Source organism: Oryzias latipes, chromosome 13 (genome assembly GCF_053564925.1).
Source record: "Oryzias latipes strain Hd-rR chromosome 13, Olatipes_Hd-rR_3.1".
In the NCBI taxonomy this organism is placed as follows: domain Eukaryota; kingdom Metazoa; phylum Chordata; class Actinopteri; order Beloniformes; family Adrianichthyidae; genus Oryzias; species Oryzias latipes.
Window position 1 is genome coordinate 14,254,004 of NC_136249.1, and position 6,456 is coordinate 14,260,459.

Here is a 6,456-nt window from a genome sequence, read left to right on the forward strand (position 1 = left end):
CCGTGCGCCTCTACAGTCAGAGAAGAAGTAGCAGGAATATGCAGACCACAGGAGTTGTACCTTTTCATGGTGACCCGGGTAAAGATGTACACTCTGTTGATGAGTTCATTGAGGAAGTGGAGCGAACTATGAGTCTGAGGGGTTTGAAGGAAGTGGACCAGGTTGATTTTATTCTGTCACACATTAAGGGGCCTGCGCTAGAGGAAGTTAAGCTACGTACTCGGGGACAGACGGTGAGACCAAGTCGTCTGTTTTTGTACTTGCGGGAGGCATTCAGAGAGAAGCGCACTACACCTCAGTTGCTACACACTTTTTATGCACGCAGGCAGTTAGAGGGGGAAAACTTGAGAGACTACTCACACGCTCTTTCTCAACTTCTGAACTCCGCTCTGTTAAATTCTCCTGACGTTGTTACTGATCCACAGCTCGCAATACGCGACCAGTTTATTGAAGGGGTGCGTGACTCCACCCTCCGCCGTGAGCTCCGAAGGCTCATCAGAGAGAAACCTCTGTCCAGCCTGTTTGATGTTCGAGAGGAGGCGATCATGTGGACACTTGAAGATCAACCCAAGAGTTCAACCGTAGCAAGGAGCAGGAACCTAATTGGAGACACCCTTGATGGACAAGGAGTAAGTGCTAAACCCCAGACTAACACTGAAACTGATTTAGCTGTGACGCTTCAGGAGGTTGTGAAAATAATAGCTCAGCAGGGGAAGGCCATAGGGGAATTGACTAACGCTGTACATGAGCTCACTACCCATAAAGCTCAGTTTAGTGGAGCTCACTTTACCAGCAAATCCAAAGTGATCCCCAGATACACTGAGGATGGTCAGCCTATCTGCCTTAAGTGTGAAGGAGTAGGACATATGGCTAGACAGTGCACTGCATGGAGGAACCAAACCCGGACTAGTGCTTCACCCACCGCGGCGGCACAGGGAAACGAGAACCCTAGGTTGCTAGGAGTCGGGCAATGCGAGGCAAACCTGAAGGCTCACCAAAAATCTTAACCAAAGAACGCTTCTTAAAAAATGCAGTTGGAAAGTGCCCTGTGGTAGACATCCAAATAGGTGGCATTCCCCTGAACTGTCTTGTGGACTCTGGGAGCAATGTGAGCACTCTAACTGAAAGCTTTTTCAGAGACCACCTTCATGGGGGGGATGATGACATGCACTATACATCAAAGTGGCTCAGAATCACTGCTGCAAACAAATTGCCTTTACCTTATCTGGGTTATGTTGAGCTGGATATTCAAGTCATGGGTATCACCATTCCAGAATGTGGGTTTTTGATAATCAGCGATGACAGCCAGCCAGATAAAAATGAGCTTGATTCATCCCCATCAGGGATCATCGGAATGAACATTGCCAAAAGATGTAAGGAGTTGATCCTCACTGAGTTTGATGCAGCTCTTGGAGGGGAACTGGATTCAGACTGGAGGGAAACCTTTCAATGTATGAACGAGGCAAAAGTTGTAAAGGAATCTTGCATTGCACGAATAGCACGGAAAGACAAATACCACCTACCTGCTCAATCAGTCTCTACGGTGTATCTGAGGGGCCCTAAGAGAGATTTCAATGACACTTCTAGTCTGATGTTAGAACCAGGCAACACTTCACTACCTGGTGGAGTTATTGTTTTGCCCACAGTGATAGTAGCCAATAGTTCAATCTTCCCTGTCCAGGTAGTCAACTTTTCAAAAGATGATGTGTGGCTCCCCGCTAAAGCCAGGCTAGGCTTTCTGGCTCAGTGTCAGTGTGTTGAAGATGAGCCCTATGAAGTTACATTCCAACGCATATCTGCGTCACATGAGGAAGTCACAGTCAGAGGGCTAATGTGAAGCCTGACCAAGAGGCAGAGGCCCTTTTTAACAGGTTACACCTAGGTGGCACACCTGAACAGCAAACAGAGCTAAGGGCACTTTTAGTAAAATACTCTGATGTTTTTGCAGTGCATGATGAAGACCTAGGCTACACTAAACATGTTCAACATGAAATCCCTGTATTGAATGAGACCCCAGTTTCTCAGCCATACAGGCGAGTACCACCGAATCAATACAAAGAAGTGAGGGAACACATTTCAGAATTGCTAAAGAAAGGTGTCATCCAGGAAAGTTCAAGCTCATACGCTTCCCCAATTGTTTTGGTGCGGAAGGCAGACGGCAGTCTTAGGTTATGCGTGGACTACCGAAAACTTAACGCAAAGACCAGGCGTGATGCATTTCCGCTGCCACGCATTGATGAAAGTCTTGATGCACTGAGTGGTGCAGAATTTTTCTCGAGCATTGACCTCGCTAGTGGTTACCATCAGGTTGCAGTCCATGAAAAAGATAGGCACAAAACGGCCTTCACTACTCCGTTTGGCTTATTTGAATATCTACGGATGCCTTTCGGATTGTGCAATGCACCCGCCACGTTCCAACGCTTAATGCAGGCAACCATGAATGACCTTATATTTCAGATTGTACTAGTCTACCTAGACGATCTGCTTGTGTTTTCTCAGACCTTCAAAGAACATCTTGAGAGACTTGAAATAGTTTTTAAGAGGTTAAAAAACACAGGTCTAAAAGTTAAGGTTGAGAAATGCCACTTTCTCCAGTCTGAGGTCAAATTTTTGGGTCATCAAGTATCAGCAGAAGGTGTTGGTACTGACCCAGATAAAATAAGTGCTGTAAAGGCCTGGCCAACTCCAAACTCTGTAAAAGAGCTTAGATCCTTCTTAGGTTTCTGCAGCTATTACAGGAGGTTTATTGAGGGATTTTCACAGGTTGCAGGACCTCTTCATGACCTTGTAAACGTCTGCATCGGACCAAGTAGTCCAGTCAAGGCCAGTCAGTTGTTCCAGTCAGCCTGGTCACCAGCATGTTCAGAGGCTTTTGAACTACTGAAGGACAGGTTGACCAAAGCACCCTTGCTGGGGTATGCAGATTTCAAACTTCCTTTTGTTCTGGAGACTGACGCCAGCAACCTCGGGTTAGGTGCAGTGCTATATCAGGTTCAAGGAGGGAAGAGAAGGGTTATAGCCTATGCGAGTCGAAGACTTAGAGGGGCTGAAAAAAATGACCGGAACTACAGTAGCATGAAGTTGGAGCTGCTTGCATTAAAATGGGCAGTAACTGAAAAGTTCAGGAGTTATCTGCTTGGGTCTAAGTTTACAATTCTGACTGACAACAACCCGCTATGCCATCTGTCCACTGCTAAATTAGGGGCTACTCAGCAGCGCTGGATTGCTCAATTAGCGGTGTTTGACTTCGAGGTTAAGTACAGGCCAGGTCGTTGCAACTCAGCAGCCGATGCCCTCTCCAGGAGACCTGGGTTAAAAGAGTTGGATGCGATTGGTGAGGACACTGACTTTGATGGTTGTATCACAATCTGCAACACTCTTAAAACAGGTACTGTCATAGGCTCAGAGATAGCAGTCGCCAGGCAAGAGCCCCATCACGTGAGGCAGTTGAATGTTGCAGACCCTGATCAGGGGGACAGTGCTACATTACTCATCAACACCCCCACACTCCCGAGTTACACAAAAACTGAGCTCCAGATGTTCCAGTCATCTGACCCCACACTCAAAGTTTTAAAACAGTTTTGGGACAGAAAACAAAAGCCTTCGTTTCAAGAGAGACAAACCTTGCATACATCGGTACGGTCACTGTTGAAACAATGGTCCAGGCTAGTAGAGAAAGATGGACTCCTCTATCGTGAAGTTAAAGATGTGAACCTTGGACCCGGTCATCAGTTGTTGCTACCTGTTTGTCTCAAAGAGAAGGTCCTCACCAGCGTGCACAATCAGATGGGCCACCAAGGCATAGAGCGGACACTTGCACTCTTAAAGCAAAGATGTTTTTGGGGAGGTATGCATGAAGATGTTGAGCAATGGGTTAAAAACTGCCAAAGATGCATACTAACTAAACTGCCGCAACCTAAGGTTCATGCAGCTCAAGTCCCGTTTCTAGCCACCCGTCCTCTTGAAGTGGTAGCTGTGGACTATACAACTCTTGAACGTGCAAAGGATGGCCGTGAAAATGTCCTGGTGATTACAGATGTTTTCACTAAGTTCAGTCAAGCGTTCCCCACACGAAATCAGAAGGCTGACACAACAGCTAGAGTTATACTGAAAGAGTGGTTCATGAAGTATGGAGTGCCAGAGCGCTTGCACTCGGACCAAGGGAGAAATTTTGAAAGCGCAGTGATTGCAGAACTCTGCCGGTTGTATGGGGTAAAGAAGACCCGCACCACACCCCATCACCCGCAAGGAAACCCCCAGTGTGAGAGGTTCAACCGGACCTTGCACGACCTCTTGAGAACACTTCCCCCTGTGAAGAAACGCTGCTGGCCTGAACACTTAGCAGAACTTGTCTATGCTTACAATGTCACCCCTCACTCGTCAACTGGTTATTCCCCATACTACATGTTGTTTGGAGTTAAACCACACCTACCTATTGATGCACTCTTAGGACAAGAGGAGACAGGAGTTGGAAGCACTGACTGGCTCGCTGTACACAGAGAAAGGCTCCAGGAGGCTCATGAGAGAGCACAGGCATTTTCCCAACGGAAAGCGGCAGAAAGAATGGCCCGACAAAATGCAAAGGTTAACTGCACACCCCTGGAGGTTGGACAGCACGTGTACCTTCGCCATCGGCCCGTCGGCAGAAACAAAATTCAGGATGCATGGTCGCCGAAGGTGTACAGAGTCACAGATGTTAAAGGAACGACCCACACAGTCGTCCCAGTTAATGGAGGACAAACAAAGAGGGTGCATAGATCCAACATACGCCTCTGTGTTGGGCCCATATCACCAGAAAAAAAACGCTGCGAGAAAGCTCCCCTCCTCCATGGACCTGAAGCTGAGTCGGGCTCGGAGGGCGTCTCCAGTGAGTCAGAACCTGAGTTCCTCTTGATTGAACAGACCTATGAACCTGTCAGTTCAAGGTTAGAAGACTTGGACAGTCATCTAGAGAGCAACTGCTGTAGTGAGACTGAAAGTGAATCACTTCCTGATCTGGAAGGAGGCGACAGGCCCATTGAAGAATCCTCTCCTGACTCCGAACCAGTGGTGACGAGGCAGAGTTCAAATGGCGAACTCTGGACAAGGCCAGTACCAGCGCCGCGGCGGGGGGTAGAGAAGCGAGATGTGGATAAGCCCATTCCACCCCCGCGTAGAAGCGTCCGAACGACTGCTGGTAAAAATAGAAACCCATTTAGGCTACCTATGACCGCATGTACTAATGCTGTTTTATTTCCGCCTGATGTACTGTCCCAGGTGTTGGCCGGAATGGTCCATTACACGTCACAACTGAAGAATAAAACTAATGATTAGGGAGTCACCGAGACGTTGACTTCAGGCAGGGGAGAATGTAACCAGGTCAAGGGAGTGAAGTCAATCTAAAATGGGTAGTGCTGGAAGGGGCCACTAAGTGGCGCTGTGGGTTTTTGTTTATACTAAAGGCTGGCAGGCCAGGATGTTGTCACGAGCGGCAGGAGATAACGATACGGCAGACTGGCGGTCCTGGTTCGTCACATGTGCGTCGGCAAAGAGGGGTTTGACAGAGTTTGGTGCAGTACCGGCAAAGTCTGCACGGTTGGAGTGAAGGAGCTTTAATTAGCTGGCGAACGAACGAGACGCAGAGCTGCGCGACGGCGTGTCGGGGAAGACTGAAGTAAGTTGCGCTGTGGAGGAGCTCTAGTTAGCAAGGCTAGCTAGCGGGGCATTCGGCAAGGCTACGGAGCTGCGGGACGGCGTGAGTTTGTTTTTTTTTATTTCCACCCACATCTGTTAAATTTTAGTTATCGTCCACTGTGTAAATTTCTAATGCGTGTTCTGCACAGAGGGGAGAAAACGTTGTTCAGCTTGCTTGTGGGTGAGGCTGGGAGGAGCCGGTCCTTTTTGCCCCCATTTTTCTGTGAGTTTGAGTATTTTTTGTATTTGTTATGAACATTGTGTTTTTGCATATTACTGTGAACCTGTAAATGATTGGTGGCCTCTATTGTGTTTTATTTTAGAATAAGGCCGCTGCTGTTGTCTTGTTGGGGATTTTTTCCTTATATTCATTCCATCTTACATTTTTTCTCTTTTATTTCTTCACAACCAAATTAAGCCAAAATTAATGCTGTTCCTTTTCTCTGGAATAGTCGGGAAATAAAATACCCACATTATTTTGGAGCTGTGTGTGTCTAGCCTATTATTTTATACTCGGCCACATATATTCTTCACCTTTTTCAATAAAGTAAATTTTGCGAAAACGTGTAGATTTACCTCGTCTTCATAATTTAGTTTTTCTGCTAGTCCTGTGTTCAGACTTCAAGGGTTTCTATGGGAAACCTTTGATCACTTCTCCTTCTCTCCCGCCTGCTCTCGCGCGGCTTTCACTGCCGAGCACCACGCGGCACGCGCTCACTACTTTTTTTTTCAAACTTTATTGAATGTAACAATTCAATACAAAACAATGTTAAACAGCAACAA

At 47.1% G+C, this 6,456-nt stretch overlaps 1 long non-coding RNA gene across 1 annotated transcript; it reads left to right on the top strand.

Moving 5' to 3' along the window:
- The first annotated feature begins 3,753 nt into the window (after positions 1 to 3,753).
- Positions 3,754 to 6,156, top strand: LOC144996807 (uncharacterized). Its single transcript, XR_013659614.1, has 3 exons — positions 3,754 to 5,734; positions 5,823 to 5,896; positions 5,997 to 6,156. It is a non-coding gene; the product is annotated as an uncharacterized LOC144996807 (long non-coding RNA).
- The last annotated feature ends 300 nt before the right edge of the window (positions 6,157 to 6,456 follow it).